At 43.8% G+C, this 25,081-nt stretch overlaps 1 protein-coding gene across 2 annotated transcripts in view; it reads right to left on the bottom strand.

Annotated features, from left to right (window-relative positions):
- PLEKHG2 (pleckstrin homology and RhoGEF domain containing G2) overlaps positions 1–25,081 on the bottom strand; it is an 85,517-nt gene that overhangs the window by 55,686 nt on the left and 4,750 nt on the right. Inside the window, exon 2 of one of the 2 annotated variants that reach the window (XM_083159968.1) lies at positions 6,866–6,944. The exons of the other annotated variant lie outside the window; for it this stretch is intronic. The gene's annotated coding sequence lies outside the window, so the exon portion shown is untranslated. The remainder of the gene's footprint in view (positions 1–6,865; positions 6,945–25,081) is intronic. 2 annotated transcript variants of the gene reach the window in all.

Below are 25,081 nucleotides of genomic sequence, written 5' to 3'. Positions count from 1 at the left end.
TATTACAGGCATTACACAGTTGGGGCGGGGCCATAAAGATGCGATTCAGCCTGCCGCTACATATTGTAGTTTTGCCAGGATTCACAAAACTTCAACACAGTCTGAATTAGGCATTTGACCTCTACTCATAACATGCAGCTGGGCTGATAGAACAGCTGTTATTAGTAATCACAGATACATCAGAAATGGAGATTATTTATTAAGTTGCTGCTTCCTGTGAGTAATTTAATGGCAATACACAATATACAGTAGCCAGCCACCTTTTGCTACTTTAAAAAGATTTTTTAAGCACATGTATATTAAGAGTTATTATTATAATGTCAAATATATATACAGTATATATATATATATATATATATATATATATATATATATATATATATATATATATATATATATATATATATACTAGGTGATTCATCGCGCCCTACGGGCGCTCTTCACACCGTCGTAAGGGGCTGCGCCCCCTTAATTTGTGAACGTTTGTATTGTGAGAAATATGGTTAGAATTGTATGAAAGATGCCTGTATTGCAACTTGAGTTACAGGTGAAATGTGTTATATAGAGAGCATATGATGTGGAAGGGGGGGTGTATTGTTTTGTTTAATTAAAAAGCATTTACAGAGTAAGATGTACATTGATAGTGTGGATGGTACAGTGACATTTGTGTGTGTGTGGGGGGGGGGCTGTGTGTGCATGTTGTTTAGGTGTGTGTGCAATAGTATAGTAGGGTGTTTTTGAGTCAGCGGCTCCCCACTGGCGGAGGTCACGACACAGGAAAACAGGAGGCTGGGTAGTGATAGGGGTGTGTGGGCATAAGGGGGACTAAAGAGGAGGGTGGGAGACACTGTGCAGCTTCTGCCAGTGGGTGGGGGTCCAGCGCGGCAGTACAGGAGTACAGGACGGTGGCCCTGAGTCAGTGTCTCCTCCTACTGGGTGGGAGTTAGGGTGCATGAGAGCAGGAGGCTGGGCTATGAGGCATGATAGGGGCCGCGAATTGCCACAAGAAATAATCAACACAGAAAGGTCAACACATGTAAATGTTGACATAAGTGTGGCACTTCATTGGTGTCCATGTCGACACATGAGAATGAATATGAAAACATTCAAAAATTGACAAATAACCTGGCGGCTGTGGAGTAGGTTCCTGGGCAACATGGTGAGGCAGAGGGTGTCTGGCACTGTGGGCTCACTGGGCTGGTTCTCTGTCATGTGAGTCAGTCATGTGAGTCAGAGGCTCCACCCAGTGTTAGAGACACACTCACACTCTTTGAGTGACAGATGTAGCCAAATATATAAGATATATATATATATATATCAAAAGTGGGATAGACTTTCGTTTGCGCTGGTTGTTAGCAGCACTCTATAAATCCTCCCTGTTAGTGGAGGATGGAATAGATAGATAGAAGAAAAAGATATAGGGTGCATTCAGACACTGGAAGCACAGGAGCTAGATCATTGATCCAGGTTATTGCACTATACCTAGTGGAAATATCATCCTTTAATCCTACTTGAGATTCTCTTATCCTGTGAGAAAAGAGTTATTTTCCATATTCTTTAACACTATCAAGAAATCTTTAAATCTAACTTCAAATGGTTTAGAGAACTTAACCCCTGATGAAGTCATTTATGACGAAACGCGTCGGGTATCATTTTTGGAAGAATTGGATTATGGAATCCGTGTCTGTCTTGATCTAATAAATGTTACTGATTTTAATTGTATGGTCTACCATTTAATTGTTGATTGAGGTGGTGGATCACATCAAGCGCACCCTATATCTTTTTCGTCTATATATATATATATATATATATATATATATATATATATATATATAAAACCACTCCTCACCTCTATGAGATGAAGTACCGCCAGTGACCACTAGAGGACACACAACAGACCAAATTACTCCTTTGTGTGCTAAAAGATGTCATAACAGAAAGTAAAACCAATTTTTCCATGGACACGGATCTGTTTAAGACTTGCTGTATATGGAGAGAGGGAGCTGTGAAGACCGAGATTGGAGGTACTGTAGGAGTAAATAGAGACTGGGGGTACTATTGATAGTTTGTGGGCTAAAAACTGTCACAGCTCAAAGTACATTGCAGAAGACATCTTTTTGACAGGCTTTAGACTAGTCCTATTATAATAGCCATCTATAGATAATAACAAGTGGTGAGTTACTGTGAGAGGAGAGACATCTGAAAAAAGGGTCAGTGCGGTGTTCTCCGCAGAGCAGTTTTTTCGCTGGGGCATGTTTGCGGGTGGTGGGCCAGGAGTTTGCATGAACCTAGGGGTCTGCTTCCTCCAGTGGCGGATTCAGGGGGGGGGGCACCCGGGCACGTGCCCCCCTGTCATTCATTTTGTAGATGAGGACCAGAGCTTTCCAACTAGCCCAGCCCCATGTCTCTAGCCCCCCGGGAACCGGAGATATCGCCTGGCAAAGCTGTAACATTTTTTCCCCATAGGATAATATGGGACCCGTCAATTCCGACCCCCACCCGGTTCCGACGGCTGCCAGTTCCCTCCCTGGCATCACAGGAGCTTGTGGTTGATGTCATTCAATTCCAAATCGCTGGGCCTTCAATATGGTATCAGGATGGTCCATATAGATCAATCAGTTCCAGAGATATAGCGTGTAAATCGATTATTTATGACATTTTTACATTATTGAAATGTAATTTCATGGCTGTTCATGTTCTTTGAGGGCAGATTACTCTGGAACCAAACTCACTGGACCAAAATCATTCAAAGCCCACTCAAAAGTTCTTCAATATGATACTTGTCTCATGTAAATGGGTCAGTTAGTTCCGAAGATATATAAATGAGATAACTGGTTAAAGGGGGGGAGGGGTGGTTTTCTCTCCCCCTCACACCAGAAAATGCAGGGACTAGGCTGGTGTAAAAGGGGCCAACCTGGGAATGCATTTTCTGGTGTGAAATGGGTATTATTTCAAATAGCTGGGACCTGCAGTGCTCGAAATTCAGCCAGGCTCTGCCACTGTCAGTGGCTATCACTTCTGCCTGGCGGCGGCTGTCCCCCATTTACCACGAGCATGTATTCCCCATTGGCAATGAGCATGTAATCCCACATGGCAACGAGCATGGAACCCTTGGCAATGAGCATGTAGATAAGCAGCACTTACTGTATGTAGCATAATTTTTAATAGGCATTATGGTGTTTGGCATAATACATAATGGACATCATGCCGTGTAACTTAACGTGCAATGGACATTATGGTGTCAATGTTTAATGCGCGCCTTTGGTGGACAATGTCCCTGTTTATGAAGCGTATTGTGAATTTTGTCTTAATCTGTGTGGCATTATGTGAATTCTGGCTCAATCCGTGTGGCATTATGTGAATTTTGTCTCAATCCGTGTGGCATTATGTGAATTTTGGCTCAATACGTGTGGCATTATGTGAATTTTGGCTCAATCCATGTGGCATTATGTGAATTTTGGCTCAATCCATATGGCATTTTATGAATTTGGCTCAATCCGTGTGGCATTATGTGAATTTTGACACAATCCATGTGGCATTATGTGAATTTTGGCTCAATCCATTTGGCATTTTGTGAATTTTGGCTCAATCCATTTGGCATTATGTGAATTTTGGCTCAATCCATTTGGCATTTTGTGAATTTTGGCTCAATCTGTGTGTTATTATGTAAATTTTGGCTCAATCTGTGTGGCATTGTGTGAATTTTGACACAATCCATGTTGCATTGTTTGAATTTTGACTCATTCCATTTGGCATCATGTGTAAGGGGCAAGTATAATGGGGTCTAGTATTTTGTAGCATAATGTGTAGAAGTTGTATATGGTGTTGTACACTCCACTCAAGGACATGCCCCCTGTTGAGTGGCCACACCCCCTTTTCCAGAGCGTGCCTTCGGCGCGCGCACAACTACATCCTTCACTTTTGTTGCCATGGTGGGCCTATTTTTAATCCCATTGCCACCCTCTCTCTGCCGCTCTCTTAGCATGTACACTGGCACCACTAACACTGGCCCTCACTCACCTAAACCCTCTTTTATCATGGTGCCCCCCCTGTCATTTTATCCTGGATCCGCCCCTGGCTTCCTCCTAAGTACGTAGGGCCGGATAAAGGGGGCCCTCATCAAAATAGGTTAGGCATTTCAATCCATACCCCCTAAAACAATGCCCTGGAGACCCCCTTCTTCTATGTGAGTTGCCAGGGGCAGGCAGCATGGAAGGTGCATACCTCCCAACTGTCCCGAATACAGCGGGAATGTCCCGGTTTTCGGGGATGTTCCCGCATCCCTCCCGCAGCCGGCAGTGTCCAGCGCTAAGTAGATGCTGTGTGCATGCGCACAGCTTCTATTCCCGCAGCTAGAAGGACTGGGGGCATGGCTAGAGGCCTCTGGGCCATGCCCACACAGCGTAAAACAGGGGCGGCTACCTCATGTCACAAAAATGCAGCAGCTACTCCTTACACCATGCTCCTCTTCATCTACTTGCTGGAGGAGACATTCTGACGTCTCAGCCCCAATGTCCGTAATGTATCGTTCCAGAGGAGTAGTGAGCCTGTGCCAGGAACAAACAGGTGCAGGACCAGCTGCCATGTCACTGCTTCTGAGTACACAGTGCATATGGATACATATGGACAACCGGCGGTCAGAACACTGAGGCCGGCATCCCGAAGGAGAGAATACTGACATGATATAGGTGAGTTTACTTACCCTCCCCCTTAACCCTAACCCTCCTTTCTAGCAGCCTACCCCCCTCCCCCACAGCCCACCCGCAGCCTGACCCTAATCCTCCCTGCTAGTGCCTAAACCTAACCAATGACGCAAATTGCAAAATTTAGTACCACCCCCTCCCCTAAGAGCTGCAAACAGCGGAATTTACAGAAATGGGGGTGGAGCGTAATGACGGCTAGCCCCACCCCGGAAAACCTGCAGAGAGTCTCCTGTAGAGAGAACTACAGTACATTCTCCAGTATAACAGTATAACACCAGTACAACTACAGTACATCTACCAGTACAACACCAGTACAAACTACAACTATAGTGAGGGGGAACAGGGTGGAACTGAGTTCCACCACGACTACCACAGCCCTGAACAATAATTCCAACAGAAAAGTCTGTCCCATCGGTTTCTTCTTCTGGCACGTCGTATGTGATGTCATGCCGTCATCGTCGCTGAAGTAAAGAAGAGCCACTAAGAGCAGCAGGCTCTGTGCTTGCTGAAGACATGGTGAGAGGGGCTGGAGAGACTCCGAGGGGGGGAAGCTGCTGGAGGGAATCATGGCATGTAACTGCTAAGGGACATGGACAGTGAGCTGCTGGGGTGGCGGAGACAGATGTGTATAAGTAGCACAACTGTGGACATTATGTGTATAAGGGGCACTACTATGTGGTTTAATATGAATCAAGGGCACTACATGCAGTGTAATGTGTATATGATTGTGCTACTACCTCTCCAGGGCCACCCTAAGCCCTGACTACAGTACATCTACAGCACAACTTCAGTTAAGACACAAGTACAACTACAGTACACCACCAGTAGGGAGATGTCTGACACACACACACACACACACACACACACACACACACACACAGCTCTGTGTTGAAGGAAGATAGTAAAAAAAAAAAAAAGTTGTATTAGAAAATTTTACTCGTTTCTAATAATCGAACAATGAAGTACTAATGTAATGTCACAGTGTAGTTTAATAATTGTCCATCTATGTCAAACTAGGTACTGTGGCAAGGCATGATGGGACTTGTAGTTTCACAACAGCTGGAGGGCCATAGTTTGAACATGCCTGATCTATGCCAAACTAGGTACTGTGAGGTTAAATTACAAAGATGGCATTCTATTGAAGATGGGTTGTTTCTATGGGAAAACAATCAGAGTCTATTATCTTATAGAAGGTTCTAAATAAATAAGAAGTTGATTCTGATAGGTCCCGACATTCCGTCTTCAATAGAACCCCCATCTGGGTAAATAAACTCCTGTGTGTCAGTGTGCACCAAGGTGGTCCCTGTCCCTTCGTTATGACACTGCAGGAACAGTCTCAGATCTGTGACATACTGAAAAGCTGGCAATGTGGTATGGCACACATACTGTATAACTTTAGGATTTCATTGGTGGCAGTGGGGTCCAGAAACCTATCATTACTTATGGTTTCATATCGTGGATTATTCTGCGCTATTTACTAAGAGGCTCTTGCCAGGACAGTGGCTCCTGTAGGATTAGAGTTTCTGATGCCATCGGCGTATGGTGTTAGCTATCAGCGGCAAGCTCGGGAAACGGTACTTTCATAGCTTGAAACATTGGCCAAGGCCACAATCACCGTGGAGACCAATGGAGACCTTGAACTGCAAGATTTGTTTACATAACGCAGGAGATACCTCATACATTACATGTGGAAACTGGCCTCAATATACAGGCCCATCCTTCACCAACCCCAATGCCCACACCATTCCGCCCCATACGACCTGTTACAGAAACCAATTCTATTGAAGAATTATGTGGAGTGGTGACTGCAATGAAGGCTGGAAGGCAGTGGGACTTCTTTCCGATTGGTCACAAAGGATTTCTGCAACCCCGTCTCGAAATGGGAGAGTTAATTTTAGCTCAGCCAAGTAATGAATTAATTTCTTAATTTATCTGGTAAGGAGAACACTCATTCCATTTTATCATTCATAACTTTTCTTTACTGGAGAATGTCCTACAATGCAATGCAAAGATGGAAAGTACTGAAGCCAAAATGGCGCAGGCAGTGTTGTCCAATCAAAAGAACTGATGATTTAATAAAGAATGAGTAGATTGTTAGAATTTACTTCATAGGGCGTGAGAGGGATTGAGTATTGTATGGGGAAGCCAGGTCTATGACTCACCAAAGATGACCAGATATCTTCATCCCATTGTGAGAAGATGTAAATTCTGAGGTGGAGCAAGACCCTAGTAGCTGACAGGCTGGAAAGATAGGAAAATATTAGGCAAAGGGTAGGAAATAGAATGTTTTATTTAGACATAGTCTAAAATGAGGCAACTAAGTGAAGAAACAGAGCAAAAGGGGAATGTTACGGTATATGGTTCTAACTAGTGATGAGCGGGTCCGGATCTCCGAGATCCGGATCCACACGGACGTCCTGAATCCGAATCCGGATCCAGGACGTCCGCGGACTCCCGCGCAGGCCCGGAGCCGAAATCGAGGCCCGACGTCACATTGGTGACGTCGGATTCTCGCGAGATCCGGATTACATAAAAGCCGGGACCCGCCGCCGCCATCTTCATTCTGTGGGGCGACGCAGAGCAGGCAGCAGTGCTGCCAGAGAGGGGGGTTTTATTTATTGCTCCGTGAGGGGGGTTTGCTGGAGCGTTGTGTGTGTCACTGTGCTGCTTGCTGCTAAAGAGCTGCAAGTACAGAGGGGGTTTAATCATTTTTATTGTGCTGCTGGAGAGTGATTTTTTTTTCTATATTGCTGTAGCCTGCTCATCTGTAATTTGTGTCACTGCTGCTGCTACAGAATACTACAGACAGAGGGGGGTTTATTGTACTGCCGCAGAGGGGGTTTTCTTTCTATATTGCTATAGCCTGCTCATCTCTAATTGTGTCACTGCTGCTGCTAGCCTGCTACAGAATACTACAGACAGAGGGGGGTTTAATAATTTTTATTGTGCTGCCAGAGAGGGTTTTTGTGCTGCCTGGCTACCTGTTATATGGTTGTAAACACCTACCAGGCAGTCACCTCTGTTGTTGCCAGTGCCACTACCTTGTACCTACCTCTCAGAGTATATAAAAAAAAATAAAAAAAAAATTAAAAATATATAAAAAAAAATAATTAAGTTGTTGTTGTTGCTGACACCACTGGCTGCCGTTAGATATCGCAGACTCAGTAATTAAATTTTTAACTGTGGTTTGCTGACGCCACTTGTTGTGTTACCTACCAGTGTATCCACTTTTGTATCTTGCTGCTGTTGTCACTGGCTAGTGACAACAACCAGCTGATATCTGGGTATCCAGTTTGCTGCCACCGCTGCCGTTACATATATCGCAGTAAATAACTCCGGTTTGCTGACGCCACTTGTTGTGTTACCTACCAGTGTATCCACAAAATAAATATTGTATCTTGCTGCTGTTGTCACTGGCTAGTGACAACCAGCTGATATCTGGGTATCCAGTTTGCTGCCACCGCTGCCGTTACATATATCGCAGTAAATAACTCCGGTTTGCTGACGCCACTTGTTGTGTTACCTACCAGTGTAACTATCCACAAAATAAATATTGTATCTTGCTGCTGTTGTCACTGGCTAGTGACAACCAGCTGATATCTGGGTATCCAGTTTGCTGCCACCGCTGCTGTTACATATATCGCAGTAAATAACTCCGGTTTGCTGACGCCACTTGTTGTGTTACCTACCAGTGTAACTATCCACAAAATAAATATTGTATCTTGCTGCTGTTGTCACTGGCTAGTGACAACAACCAGCTGATATCTGGGTATCCAGTTTGCTGCCACCGCTGCCGTTACATATATCGCAGTAAATAACTCCGGTTTGCTGATGCCACTTGTTGTGTTACCTACCAGTGTAACTATCCACAAAATAAATATTGTATCTTGCTGCTGTTGTCACTGGCTAGTGACAACCAGCTGATATCTGGGTATCCAGTTTGCTGCCACTGCTGCCGTTACATATATCGCAGTAAATAACTCCGGTTTGCTGACGCCACTTGTTGTGTTACCTACCAGTGTAACTATCCACAAAATAAATATTGTATCTTGCTGCTGTTGTCACTGGCTAGTGACAACAACCAGCTGATATCTGGGTATCCAGTTTGCTGCCACTGCTGCCGTTACATATATCGCAGTAAATAACTCCGGTTTGCTGACGCCACTTGTTGTGTTACCTACCAGTGTAACTATCCACAAAATAAATATTGTATCTTGCTGCTGTTGTCACTGGCTAGTGACAACCAGCTGATATCTGGGTATCCAGTTTGCTGCCACCGCTGCCGTTACATATATCGCAGTAAATAACTCCGGTTTGCTGACGCCACCTGTTGTGTTACCTATCAGTGTATCCACAAAATAAATATTGTATCTTGCTGCTGTTGTCACTGGCTAGTGACAACAACCAGCTGATATCTGGGTATCCAGTTTGCTGCCACTGCTGCCGTTACATATATCGCAGTAAATAACTCCGGTTTGCTGACGCCACTTGTTGTGTTACCTACCAGTGTAACTATCCACAAAATAAATATTGTATCTTGCTGCTGTTGTCACTGGCTAGTGACAACAACCAGCTGATATCTGGGTATCCAGTTTGCTGCCACTGCTGCCGTTACATATATCGCAGTAAATAACTCCGGTTTGCTGACGCCACTTGTTGTGTTACCTATCAGTGTAACTATCCACAAAATAAATATTGTATCTTGCTGCTGTTGTCACTGGCTAGTGACAACAACCAGCTGATATCTGGGTATCCAGTTTGCTGCCACTGCTGCCGTTACATATATCGCAGTAAATAACTCCGGTTTGCTGACGCCACTTGTTGTGTTACCTACCAGTGTAACTATCCACAAAATAAATATTGTATCTTGCTGCTGTTGTCACTGGCTAGTGACAACAACCAGCTGATATCTGGGTATCCAGTTTGCTGCCACCGCTGCCGTTACATATATCGCAGTAAATAACTCCGGTTTGCTGACGCCACTTGTTGTGTTACCTACCAGTGTAACTATCCACAAAATAAATATTGTATCTTGCTGCTGTTGTCACTGGCTAGTGACAACCAGCTGATATCTGGGTATCCAGTTTGCTGCCACCGCTGCTGTTACATATATCGCAGTAAATAACTCCGGTTTGCTGACGCCACTTGTTGTGTTACCTACCAGTGTAACTATCCACAAAATAAATATTGTATCTTGCTGCTGTTGTCACTGGCTAGTGACAACAACCAGCTGATATCTGGGTATCCAGTTTGCTGCCACTGCTGCCGTTACATATATCGCAGTAAATAACTCCGGTTTGCTGACGCCACTTGTTGTGTTACCTACCAGTGTATCCACTTTTGTATCTTGCTGCTGTTGTCACTGGCTAGTGACAACAACCAGCTGATATCTGGGTATCCAGTTTGCTGCCACCGCTGCCGTTACATATATCGCAGTAAATAACTCCGGTTTGCTGACGCCACTTGTTGTGTTACCTACCAGTGTAACTATCCACAAAATAAATATTGTATCTTGCTGCTGTTGTCACTGGCTAGTGACAACCAGCTGATATCTGGGTATCCAGTTTGCTGCCACTGCTGCCGTTACATATATCGCAGTAAATAACTCCGGTTTGCTGACGCCACTTGTTGTGTTACCTACCAGTGTAACTATCCACAAAATAAATATTGTATCTTGCTGCTGTTGTCACTGGCTAGTGACAACAACCAGCTGATATCTGGGTATCCAGTTTGCTGCCACTGCTGCCGTTACATATATCGCAGTAAATAACTCCGGTTTGCTGACGCCACTTGTTGTGTTACCTACCAGTGTAACTATCCACAAAATAAATATTGTATCTTGCTGCTGTTGTCACTGGCTAGTGACAACCAGCTGATATCTGGGTATCCAGTTTGCTGCCACCGCTGCCGTTACATATATCGCAGTAAATAACTCCGGTTTGCTGACGCCACCTGTTGTGTTACCTATCAGTGTATCCACAAAATAAATATTGTATCTTGCTGCTGTTGTCACTGGCTAGTGACAACAACCAGCTGATATCTGGGTATTCAGTTTGCTGCCACTGCTGCCGTTACATATATCGCAGTAAATAACTCCGGTTTGCTGACGCCACTTGTTGTGTTACCTACCAGTGTAACTATCCACAAAATAAATATTGTATCTTGCTGCTGTTGTCACTGGCTAGTGACAACAACCAGCTGATATCTGGGTATCCAGTTTGCTGCCACTGCTGCCGTTACATATATCGCAGTAAATAACTCCGGTTTGCTGACGCCACTTGTTGTGTTACCTATCAGTGTAACTATCCACAAAATAAATATTGTATCTTGCTGCTGTTGTCACTGGCTAGTGACAACAACCAGCTGATATCTGGGTATCCAGTTTGCTGCCACTGCTGCCGTTACATATATCGCAGTAAATAACTCCGGTTTGCTGACGCCACTTGTTGTGTTACCTACCAGTGTAACTATCCACAAAATAAATATTGTATCTTGCTGCTGTTGTCACTGGCTAGTGACAACAACCAGCTGATATCTGGGTATCCAGTTTGCTGCCACCGCTGCCGTTACATATATCGCAGTAAATAACTCCGGTTTGCTGACGCCACCTGTTGTGTTACCTATCAGTGTAACTATCCACAAAATAAATATTGTATCTTGCTGCTGTTGTCACTGGCTAGTGACAACAACCAGCTGATATCTGGGTATCCAGTTTGCTGCCACCGCTGCCGTTACATATATCGCAGTAAATAACTCTGGTTTGCTGACGCCACTTGTTGTGTTACTGATATATATCCACTTTTGTATCTTGCTGCTGTTGTCACTGGATAGTGACAACAACCAGCTGATATCTCGGTATCCAGTTTGCTGACACCGCTGCCTACCGTTAGATATCCAAAATATGGAGGATAAAAAAAAAGGAAAAGATGAGGAGCCACTTCGTCGTGCTTCTGAAGCTGATGCCACTAGTCATCATGACATAGGCGATGAAATGCCATCGACGTCGTCTGCCAAGGCCGATGCCCAGTGTCAAAGTAGAGGGCATGTAAAATCCAAAAAGCCAAAGTTGAGTAAAAGGCCCTTAAAAAGAAAAAGCAAATCATTGGAGGAGAAACTTAAAGTTGCCAGTGTGCCATTTACAACGCGGAGTGGCAAGGAACGGCTACGGCCATGGCCTATGTTCATGACTAGTGGCTCAGCTTCACAAGATGATCAAAGTCCTCCTCCTCCTCCTCCTCCTCCTCCTCCTCCTCCTCCTTCTCCCACTTTAAAATTTAAGAGATTTAAGGTGTCACCAACAAAAATCCAGCAAACAACTCTGCCTTCCAAAGAAGACATGGTATCACAAATCCCAGTGGAGAGTCCAAGGGTGTTGGTGGTTGCGATGCCTGACCTTCCCATCACTGTACGGGAAGAGGATGCTCCTTTCAGCATTCGCAGCACACCCTCTGCATGTGCTGGAAGGATCACAGACAGTGCAGTTGCAGATGTCGATAATGAAGGTATCGAAGGTATCGAAGATAATGAAGGCCCTTGGACAATTCCATCTTGCACCTCTTTTTTTCTTTTGAATAATGTGCTCTTTGGGGCCTAGTTTTTCTATCTGCCACTGCAGTGCCACTCCTAGATGGGCCACGTGTTTGTGCCGCCCATTTGTCTTGCTTATCATAGTCATCCAGCTACCTCGGTGCAACATTTTGGCCTAAAAACAATATTGTGAGGTGTGAGGTCTTCAGAATAGACTGTAAATGAGTGGAGAAGAAAGCTGATGGGGTTAATAATAGCATAGGAGCAAAAAAACACCTAAATTATGCAATGTTAACCATTTTTATGCTTTTTTCAAAAAAATCAGAACCCAAAACCCAAAACCCAAAACCTTTAGGGGGTGTTTTGGCAAAACCCATTAGAACCCAAAACCTGAAGGTAATCAGAACCCAAAACCCAAAACCCAAAACGCGAAAAAGTGTCCGGTGCACATCTCTAGTTCTAACAGACTTTAAGCACACAATACAGATAGCAATAGTATCAATAAGCTCAACACACCTGAAGATACCCTAGATAGTTTCAGACTGGCCACAGGAGTACCAGAAAGCATCAGAACGAGCATAGCTCCGCCCCTGACTCTCACAAAGCCCTGCCCCCACATTTTGATTGGCCCACTGTGCTACAGTGCCAGCCGGGCAGCCAAAGTCTCCTACTCATGCCACAAGCATTAGTTCCTACATGCCAGTTGTCCCTAACCGCCCAGCCCCATACATGTGTGTTTAGCAGCACTACAAGTTGAGCTACATGTGTATTAACCTAGGGCACTTGGAACATTTAATCAGGCCCTGTCCTGAAGTAAATGAGACCTTTCTGCCAATTGTGCTAATGACCTTGTGAAAAATCAGCTTGCCCATTATTAAAGTTTCCTACTACCATTGAAAATATTACTAATGACTAAACATTTCATTCATTTTCATCTGTTCTTTCCTAGGCTGAGACAAGCATTATAATCAGAACTAGTCCAGGTCTCTATATCATGGCGAGACCCCCTCCTCTGAATTCCACATTAACACACAGGAACCTGGCATAAAGCAATAAAGCTGTGCCAATAAATACCAGCTTCACGGGAATCTGCATTACAGTCGTTTCCTTCCAGAGGTGCAAACAGTCAAGTGCAGGCCTCTAATTGAATAGTTCTTGGCAGTTTAGCTGGGAGCCGTTTATATGCGAGTAGGGCTCCAGAATTCACCGAGCAGCACGGTTGGAAAGAAAACAGTTATTTTTTTTTCAAATGTACTTTTTTGGGGGGTTTACAAAGTTTTTTTTTTTTTTTAAGGTTGAACCATTTGTTTTTTTCATTAACTCCTGTTTATTATAATAATACTGGAAAACATTTCTATGTGTAAGAAACCTTGATCAACCATGTTTTATTGCTTTCTAGCATCAACACTACAACATTATTAGGCTTTGATATTATTTATTTAAAATCTTTCAATAAAACCAATTTTAGACTAAATATAATTAAAACATGCAAAAGTACTTTTCAGGGAAACGCACAAACACCAAAAAAGGAATTAAGCATTGTCACTGGATATGTCACAAGGTTTTAATTGAAGAACACCTGAAGGTTAAACCATGAGGTGTTTCTCTGTGTATTGCCTGTTCAAATGTGTTGGTGTTGTTAACTATTTAAGATTGTGTTCACTGTAACTGTGTTTTTTTTTCCTGTCCTATGGGAATGTTAGGGATGAAGCTTGATGCTAGGCAGATTTAGCACCTCTCTTATTTGATTCACCTCCCTATGTCTTTATTGTATGTGTGATTTACTGCATTAGATCACCACAAGCAACAAGAATGTGGAATAATATCAGGGATTCCCTTACAAAAGGATTTTTTTAAGAAGTCACTGTGCTGTTCCTGTAGTCACAGCATATGAAAAAAAACAGAGTTTTTAAAAACAAAAAACATTTGGTTTAAACCAGCCAACCCTGCCGAGCAGCCAAGTTTATTGTACCTCGTTTTTCTGGTACTTGTGTAGTTTCACGGCGCCCGATATATTGGAAGCGATATCGGCCGATATATCAGATGTGATATCGGCCGATATATCAGATGTGATATCGGCCGATATATCGATGTGATCCTATGCGACTTTTTACCTGTTCATAACCTCACTATCCACTACGCATGGAGTTGATTTTCTATAGTGTGGTGAGCGCAGTGAGCCACCAAGCCCGAATCGTGGCGAGCGTAGCAAGCCCCGCGAGGGGATGCGGATTACTGCGCTCGCCACACTATATAAAATCAACTCAGGTAAAAAATAGCATAGGATCGCATCGATATATCAGCCAATATCGCATCCGATATATCGGGTGCCGTATATCGGATGCAATGTCTTTTTCTATATCTAATGAAGCTCGAACAGAGGGTAAATGGGGATGCTGCGGTTAGGGGGCAAATACCCGTAAGATGGGAATTTAGGGGTAAATTTACTAAAGCTACTAAAAAATGTAAAGAGGTGATATTGCCCATGGCAACCAATCAGATTCTGTCTATTATATTCTAGGATACAATAGAGAAACTGATTGGTTGCTATAGGCAACATCACCTCATTTTTAGAAGCTTTACATTTAAATTAAATTAAATTTACTCCAATGAGTCTACATTACTCTGCCAATTCAGTCTGCAGTAATCTCCCCAGTATATGCTATATAAATATTCCCATACAATATAACCCAGTATAATAGAACAGCCATTATTATGGTGTAATAAGGGCCTGATTCAGAGAGACGGAGGCTTCTTGTACCCCATTGTCCAGATCCTTACAGTCAACCCGAGTAAGCTTATTCAGGGTACAAAAATAGGTGATTCCCAGCACCGCCGATATTGTGAACTATATCGGGAGTCACAATATAAGCTGGGTGTCATCTGTACATGCACCTTAATCTTGACATGTAGTCAACGACTGCATGTATGGAGTGGGGGGCAGGTGGTGTCACTGACCGATATCGTTACTGATATTGTTCATTGTATATGCACTATATTGTGACTTCTGCGGCACAGCCGATATATCTTAAAGTTAGTAATATCGGCGGTGCTGGGAATCACCTGGTGTGTACTCAGCAATAGTTCATACGCACTAACGATATCGGGCAGTGATGTCATCCGGCACCCGCTCTGTTCAAGTAGACCCTCTGGGGGTCGCGGGTCATTAATGATGCGCGGGAGTGTGCATCATTAACGACCTTGAGCATACACATTGGGGGTTATTTTGGTTCATTCTTTCTGACAAATTCCTTCTTAGATGGGCAAAACCATGTGCACTGCAGGGGGGGCAGATGTAACATGTGCAGAGAGAATTAGATTTGGGTGAGTTATTTTGTTTCTGTGCAGGGAAAATACAGACTGCTTTGTTTTTACACTGCAATATAGATCTCACTTTGAAGTAACACCAAACCCAAACTCTCTCTGCACAAGTTACATCTACCCCACCTGCAGTGCACATGGTTTTGTCCATCTAAGAAGGAATTTGTCAGAAAGAGTGAACCAAAATAACCCCCATTGTACGGTTTGCACTATATATATATTGTTAACAATATAGATATCATCCATATCATTAACGATATATCGCCAAGTGTGTACCCAGCTTTAGGCCTGCACAGGCTGGCTAGTGACTGCAACCGATGATCGTGATGAACACTATGGTGATCGCAGACTGCTTCCTCAGATGTGGCACTACGATTCTCGGTAACAGGGGTCATCCATCTCGTACGGACGCCTCCCGTCCCGGGGCAGGGGAACAACCAGCGTTTTATGCCCCCTTTTCGGCCATCTCCATCTGAACATACGCAGCCTAGCGAACAGGCCTGAATAAGGCCCTTAATGAATTCCTTACAGTTGCTATAACAGTAGGCGGCTGTGCTGGTTGGTTTAGCTACAGATGTGTATGTAATGATAGTGATAACTATAACGTAGTTTACAAACATATAGGTTTATCGATACTTTGTTATGAAGCAATTTCATGTGGCAGCATCTACAATGCACAGTCTATGAATGGAGAAGACAAGTAAAAATATAGTTAAAACTCTGTGTTAACAATGACACAGAGGTCCATGATGAAGCCAGGACAAACATGAGTGGGCTGATAACAATACAGAATATGCGTATGCCAATACACAGGGGTGGAGCCTCCCTGGCGCACGTGACGCTGAGTCTTTCACACACGGTACATTTAGTCCGCGCTGCGGTGTACATTACACACACAGTCTGAAATCTTGCTCTCTGACCCTTCCAAATATGGAAACAATCAGTTTCCAAATAATCTGACATGTTTCCAAAAATACTTTTTGGATCAGATATCGTAAAACGTTTTCTGCAAAATGTGAGCTGGTGAGAGAGGCCTCAGTGCTCCCAAAGACCATGTTCTCGCACAGACACATGTTACACCTCCCAACATACATGTGCATTCCACACACATACACCTTCTAACATACACATGTATCGCACATACCTACATCACACTCCACCTCCTAACATACATGTGCATACCACAGACATACATCTTCTAACAAACACACATGTATCGCACATACCTACATCATGCTCTACTTTCTAACATACACATGTATCCAACACACATACATCATGCTCTATCCTCTAACATACACATGTATAGCACATACCTACATCACACTCCACCTACTAACATGCATGTGCATACCACAGACATACATCTTCTAACATACACATGTATCGCACATACCTACATCATGCTCTACTTTCTAACATACACATGTATCCAACACACATACATCATGCTCTATCCTCTAACATACACATGTATAGCACATACCTACATCACACTCCACCTACTAACATGCATGTGCATACCACAGACATACATCTTCTAACATACACATGTATCACACATACCTACATCATGCTCTACCTTCTTACATACACATGTATAAAACACACATACATCATGCTCTATCTTCTAACATACACATGTATCGCACATACCTACATCATGCTCTACCTTCTAATAAACACATGTATTGCACATACATGTAACATGTTCTTTCTAACATACAAATGTACTTCACACACAACATGCCTTACCTTCTGACATACAACATCTAGCGTACAACATACACAGGTATTGCACACACATACATGTCCTACCTTCCAACATACACATGTATTTCACACACGTGCATGTTCTAACTTCTAACACACACACGTGTATGTTATACACATACACTTGTATTTCACACATTTTACATCCTAACATGCACATGAACTTCATACACGTATGTTCTAACTTCTAATATGTACAGGTATTTCATGCATACTCTCATGACGGGTCTGGGTCATTGGTTCGACCCAATTTAGGTCGACATGCATTGGGTTGACCACTGAAGGTCGACAGGCCCTAATTGGACACCTGAAATACATACCTCCCAACTTTGTAGCTGTCCAAAAAGGGGGTGCAGCTTATGTAAATGAGGGGTGTGGCTTATGCAAATGAGCCGCATCCCCGTTTTCGGCCGGGAATAGACGCTGTGCGCATGCGTCTATTCTGTTAAATTGGGGGGGCTCCCAACTGCCCCCCCCCCCGCAGCGGGACACCTCCGGCCGCGGGTGGGACAGGACCCGGTAATCGGGACTTTGGGTGGCGATACCCTATAGATGGCTATACCCTATAGAAGCCCATTCAGTGCCGCAAAGACGCATGATCAGTGGATGGATCCAATTATACCTGTATAGCGAAACCATTTATTCACCATTTCTACTTAATGTACGAGAGAAACAGGGAAGATTAAGAGGCCGCTCTAATTGCTTCCTACGATTCTCTAATTACTGGGCTCATTTTATTCATTACAGGAATCAGCAACATGATAAAAATACATCACAAGGCCACGATAATGACTGGAGAAATTCCCAGAAAGCCTTCATGTAATTGGCCTGCCGCATGCTCTGCCGGATCAGTTGTGCCGGGTCGCTGTAACCAGCAGGGCACAAGGTCAGAGTGTATGTGGAGGTGACCCTGGGAATGACTTCTTAGCCCTATTTGGAATTGTTATAATTAAAAGTATATGAGCAAGAAAAAAAACAAAAACCTTTGCCCCAGACTTAATACCAACAACATGTCCAGCCGTCCTACTGACTGGGAATTTACTGGCATCCCTTAGGAAGAGCATCACTGGGGAATAGATGGGCTCATTACTGATGCAGCATAGGAGAGGACTTCTGTTACTATGTATATATGTATATACAGTGGTCGAAGTGGAAATTTTGAAGTGGGGGTATGGAAATTTTGAAGTGGGGGTATGGAAAAGTAAAGAGTGAATATAGTGCGCACCTTCGGACACCCCCCTGTCCATCAACGTCCCCTGCCAGACTGCCCCATTGTACAGGGGTATTACAAAAGCACAATATGCGCTGCTGAGTGATCAGAGAGCATCCTGAGGGGGAAAAAAAAGTTTTTTTTTTTATCTTCTGTGTATATATATATATATATTAGAGATGTGCGGCGGCCACTTTTTCGGGTTTTGGTTTTGGATCTGGATCTCCCTTCGTGCTTTAGATCTGGATTGGTTTTGGCAAAACCACCCTTGTGGGTTTTGGATCTGGATTTTTATGAAAAAATGCTAAAAATGGCTAAAATAACAGAATTTGGGCCTGTTTTTGTCCCTAAAGTATTATTAACCTCAATAACATTAGTTTCCACTCATTTCTAGTCAATTTTGATCACTTCACAGCTTACAAAATTGTTTTCATTTACTGTAGTTGGGCCAAAAGGGTATACTGAGGTAGCTGGATGACTAAGCTAAGCGACAGCAGTGGGCATCACATACATGTGGACCTTACACTTCCAACCTGGCAGAGCGGCACTGCAGGGGCAGACAGGGTGGCAGTTTAATAAACTACCCCAAAAAATGAGAAATGCTTCAAAGAGCAAAAAATACAAAGAGGTATCGGCCTTGTCATGACTGGTGGTAGCAGCTTCAGCACTTCTATCAGGTTGCTGATCTCCCACTATTTCCTCCTCCATCATCCTCCAAAAATGTGTTTTTATTTTATTTATTACTTTTATTTCTTTTTCTTACTTTACACTGGATACAGCCTGTCACACTGGACACAGCCACTTGGACACTGGACACTGCCCCTGGACACAGCCTCTGGACACAGCTCCTGTACACTGGACACAGCCGTCACACTGGGCACAGCCACTGGACAATGGAGACAGCCTCTGGACACAGCTCCTGTACACTGGACACAGCCGTCACACTGAACACAGCCTCTGGACACCGCCCCTGGACACAGCTCCTGTACACTGGACACAGCCGTCACACTGGACACTGCCCCTGGACCTTGCCCCTGGACACTGGACACAGCCCGTCACCCTGGACACAGCCCCTGGACAATGGACACAGCCCGTTACCCTGGACACAGCCCCTGGACAATGGACACAGCCTCTGGACACCGCCCCGGGACACAGCTCCTGTACACTGGACACAGCCGTCACACTGGACACTGCCCCTGGACACAGCCCCTGGACACAGCTCCTTTACACAGCTCCTGTACACTGGACACAACCCCTGTACACTGGACACAGCCCCTGTACACCGGACACAACCCCTGTACACTGGACACAAACCCTGTCACACTGTACACAGGCCCTGTCACACTGGACACAAGCCCTGTCACACTGGACACAGCCCCTGTACAGCCCCTTGTACACTGGCCACTGCAGCCCCTGTACACTGGACTTGTGTACAGCAGCCCCTGCAGACCCTAATCGAGTGAGCAGCAGCAAAATAATATATTATTATAGCACAGCAAAGAGCACAACCACCCTCTTCCCTCTCCTATGCTGGAGTAAAGATGGCGGGGCGCACGTGCGTCTTATATAGAATCCAGATCCAGCGAGAATCCGACAGCGCGATGATGACGTTTTGCCTTGTTTTCGGTCTGGAATTTAGGCGGGAACTCCTGAGCCGGCTCGGATCCAGACTCGGATCGCGATATTCGGATCTGTCGGATCCCGGAGATCCGGACCTGCTCATCTCTAATATATATATATATATATTTTGTGTGTGTGTGTGTGTGTGTGTCATGGGTACACATTAAATGATTTTCACACTTTAAGTTCTGAATAAAATACACCTTTATTTAACTCAGTGTTTCCTAAACTTGTGCTCGAGGCATGCTAACAGTCCAGGTTTCCAGGATATCCATGCTTTTGCACAGTTTGCTTAATAAGTACCTCATAAACTCACCATCGGGTATCCCCCTGGTCCACCCCGACGGTTGATACACCTAAATACAAACTTAACTCTAAACCTTATACAGGTCGAGTATCCCGTACCCGAATATCCGTTATCCGAATTATTCCGAAAACCATACATTCCAGAAAGTGAAAATTTTTTTTTTTTTTGCTAAAAACTCAATGGGGACATATGTAACAGCACTACTGGGGACGTGATATGTAACTGGCACTATATATGTACAAGAAAATGATTGCTTGGCATTCAAATTCAATATCTGAGGTAGTACATAAATTTTGTTTCATGTTTTTAAACCTTGTTTTTTGAACAAATAAAATATATTTGTGTGTATTTTATGTGGTAAGAAAATATATTTGTGTGTCTTTTATGTGTTTATACAGCATAAATGCAAGATACTTCAAAATCCATCATTGAAATATTAAAATATTCCGAAATACGGAATAATCCGTTATCCAAAATTCTCCTGGTCCCGAGCATTTTGGATAAGGGATACTCAACCTGTATAACTTAACTTAAAATAAAGACACGACACAAAGTGCTGGCGTTTCAAAAAGAATGTCAAATTTATTTTGACAATTAACTAAGACTATTAATGGTGGCGGCACTAAAGAACGGTCACTATAGGAAAGGTGGGGTTAAAGATCACTAAGCATACATACAACGCTGGGTGACCACTCTCCCTGTTCAGCCACCAGGCCTGGTGGTGACGGCCATCCCCCGGACAAAAGCATGGCCCATGACAACTGATGTCGAGGGAGAGTGCACCCCACTACCTACACACACACACAGAGTTCTTAAAGAATGACCGTTCTTTACCGCCACCGAAGAGGAAGAGAAATAGGGAAGGGTGGGTGGGGCTTCTTGGACAGAGGGTGATCACTCTATACTCGTGATCATTCCTACCCTATCTAAACCCTCCCCCTGCTCTGATAGGCCTTGTGCCCATCCTCATTACCATAGCATGTGACCAACAGCAGAGTGTACCCTGGGAGAACCCTCAGTGGTTTATGTCACCTCAGGCTTATTCAGCCTTCTGTGTTTCTTTCCATTTAAACTTTAACCATCTGTGTTCAAGCATGGACATTTTAAAAACCTGGACTGTTATTGTGCCTTGAGGAGGGTGTAGTATGGAAGATCTATAGTGAATTTCAACCTATTTCAGCTCACGGTACACAAAACAAGATTTAAAAATTGCCAAGGTACACTACTAGGCCCCCACAGGAAAAAAAGCAAAACCCTTGGCTCCCATATGAAAAAAACAATCACACTGGTCCCCACAGGTAACAAAAAAAAAATACATTGATCCTCACATGACAAAAAGAGACCAGTGAATAACTGTGGGTTGCTGCAAACTGGTGTGGACATCTTTAGCTCTGGTAGCACACAGCTGAAGACAATATTTATTTAGAAAGAGAAGAATGTCACTGGAGTGGTGCACTGAGAAGAGAAAAAACAATCACACTTAAAAAAATAACTTTTAATAGGAGTAGCTGATAAAATGTTGCGAAATATAGACTAAAAATGAAACATATAGGACACGGACAGTGTAGTTAAAAGGATACTAGATCCTCACACAGTGATCCCCTCTGATCAACCGTCCTCTGTGTTTTTTAACAGGACTGAGTTTCAATGGGTGCGCTTTTATCAAATAATACACAGGTGTGTTAATTAGTCCTGTTAGAGTCCCACAGGTACAGTGTATATCAGGGAATTAAGTATTTTATCCCATATACAGTGGTGACAAAGCAGGTACTAATATGACAAGTGCTTCACGTAAGTGAGTCAGGGAATACAGCTCGGAGCCAATAGTAGAAGGCAACGTGCATGTGTTCCCCTGACGCTGGCTGGGTTCAACGTCGGCAGCCCAATCCAAGTGCCGGCTACCGAGTCATCGCTGGAGTTCCCGGCTGTTGAGTAGAACCCGCCGCCGCTGCTTGTCGTATAGGGGTGTCAGGAGCGAACCGGAGTGTCAGATAATGACGCTACCGGTCAGACACTGCCCTATTGGGAGCTGCGGTGAGTGGCGCCACCACACCGCTTCTCATGCTCGTCGGACTCACTGGAAAGTGACGCCCGTTCAAAAGTTCGCACCAATTAAGCTAAACATATACAAAATACATTTCAAGAGGGGAAGGGAGACAGGGGGGTTTACACCGCAGTGTAAACCCCCCTGTCTCCCTTCCCCTCTTGAAATGTATTTTGTATATGTTTAGCTTAATTGGTGCGAACTTTTGAACGGGCGTCACTTTCCAGTGAGTCCGACGAGCATGAGAAGTGGTGTGGTGGCGCCACTCACCGCAGCTCCCAATAGGGCAGTGTCTGACCGGTAGCGTCATTATCTGACACTCCGGTTCGCTCCTGACACCCCTATACGACAAGCAGCGGCGGCGGGTTCTACTCAACAGCCGGGAACTCCAGCGCTGACTCGGTAGCCGGCACTTGGATTGGGCTGCCGAAGTTGAACCCAGCCAGCGTCAGGGGAACACATGCACGTTGCCTTCTACTATTGGCTCCGAGCTGTATTCCCTGACTCACTTACGTGAAGCACTTGTCATATTAGTACCTGCTTTGTCACCACTGTATATGGGATAAAATACTTAATTCCCTGATATACACTGTACCTGTGGGACTCTAACAGGACTAATTAACACACCTGTGTATTATTTGATAAAAGCGCACCCATTGAAACTCAGACCTGTTAAAAAACACAGAGGACGGTTGATCAGAGGGGATCACTGTGTGAGGATCTAGTATCCTTTTAACTACACTGTCCGTGTCCTATATGTTTCATTTTTAGTCTATATTTCGCAACATTTTATCAGCTACTCCTATTAAAAGTTATTTTTTAAGTGTGATTGTTTTTTCTCTTCTCAGTGCACCACTCCAGTGACATTCTTCTCTTTCTAAATAAATATTGTCCCTATCAGTGTCCTGTGGTAGCACCCCCGAATATACTCATTACCATTTAGAAAATGTTTCTCTAGTAATAATTTCTCTTGTATAATAGGGGTCTATGCTAAATTCCTGAAAACATTTATCTTGTGCGACTGGCGCAAAACCCTCTTCTCTTTTTGCACAGCTGAAGACACACTATATTGTGCCACATCATTAGATTAATAGGGTGAAAAGGTAGACCGGGTCAAGTGGTCAAAAGTGGGTAAGGTCAACAGGTACAAATGTCCACATCATTGGTCCTCAAACTGCGGCCCTCCAGATGTTGTGAAACTACAAATCCCAGCATGCCTTGCCACAGTTTTGCTATAAGGGAGTGTTAAAACTGTGGCAAGGCATGCTAGGATTTGTAGTTTCACAACATCTGGAGGACCGCAGTTTGAGGACCCATGGTCTACATGGTCAAAAGGCCAACGACACAATGGCCAACACGAAAAACACTATTGTGTTCCGATGCCCCCCGCCCCCTATTCTCAATCGTAGTCCACGTGTATAGTAAATTAAGCAAAACTTGGAAAACATGAAAAAATAAACTTGCGTGGACCATTTGTGTGTCAATCATTGTCATCTTAACCTTTGACCATGTTGACCTTTTGTAACTGTCAACATTACGGGCTGTAAACAATTTACCTGTTGACTGTTTGGTGTCATTGTTGACCTAATGCATGTCCACCTATTGGGTCAACCTTTTGATTGTCTTGCCTAGATACTGTTCACCTATAATTGGAATCCGTCTGAGGACTGAGTTTGGGAACCGCTGGTTTAGGTGATTTCACGAACATAAATCTGTAGTCGTATATGTTCTGATCATAAAAAACTATATATTGTGACCATACATAGCCCCAAAGTTATTCTCCTGCTGTTAATATTGCAGACTATAGGACACAGTTATTAACATTACATACCAGTTCAACGAATCAGCTGAATGCATTTACTGTCTACCTTGAGCAAGCAGACTAAAGCTGGTTGTTGATTGGTTGTTATGGTTCAATGTATAGTAAAATAAAGTAAAGTAAATCCAGAATATGAAGGCACAAGAACCACTTTGCCCATCTATTCCTGCCCTACAGACTTCTCCAGCAATCAATTAGAAAACCAGGAACAGCAGAAATGTATGTTACCATGTTGTATCCTATTGATAATTTCTGACATGGGTTCCGTTCTAAAAATGACAAAGACTCTGGTCCTGAGGCCTTCTAGAACAATGGCCAGGACATCCCTAGGTTCCAATAATTGTCAATCACTGGTGAGCACTATATATGGATGACACAATTCTACTCACTAGAATGCAATGTTGATCCCAGTGCATCATATCACTGTGCCACATTATTATACTGTATATTAAAATAGAATAGCCTATTATTCAGTGCAGCACTGTCCCTAACTATAGAGCAGAAAGCAGTATACAGATGGCAAGAGTAAAGGAAAGGGCCTTGAAGCTAGAATATTAGGTCATGCAGTGGGTGAAGCAATACTTGGTTACATGAGAACAGGGCTGGTGACAGAGGGAGTCAAAGGGTACACTCCTACCGGGCCCTGACCTTGTCAAGGGCCCCAAGGTTTTGAGGATTCAGGGGTTTTAAGCATGACTGCAGCATGCAGTGCCTACCAATGGTTTCCAAAGGTGCTGGCCTTTAAGGCAATGATTTT

Source organism: Crinia signifera, chromosome 9 (genome assembly GCF_055691185.1).
Source record: "Crinia signifera chromosome 9, ASM5569118v1, whole genome shotgun sequence".
Lineage (NCBI taxonomy): Eukaryota > Metazoa > Chordata > Amphibia > Anura > Myobatrachidae > Crinia > Crinia signifera.
Note: the sequence above shows the minus strand (reverse complement) of the source record. Positions and strands in the feature narration are given on the sequence as shown.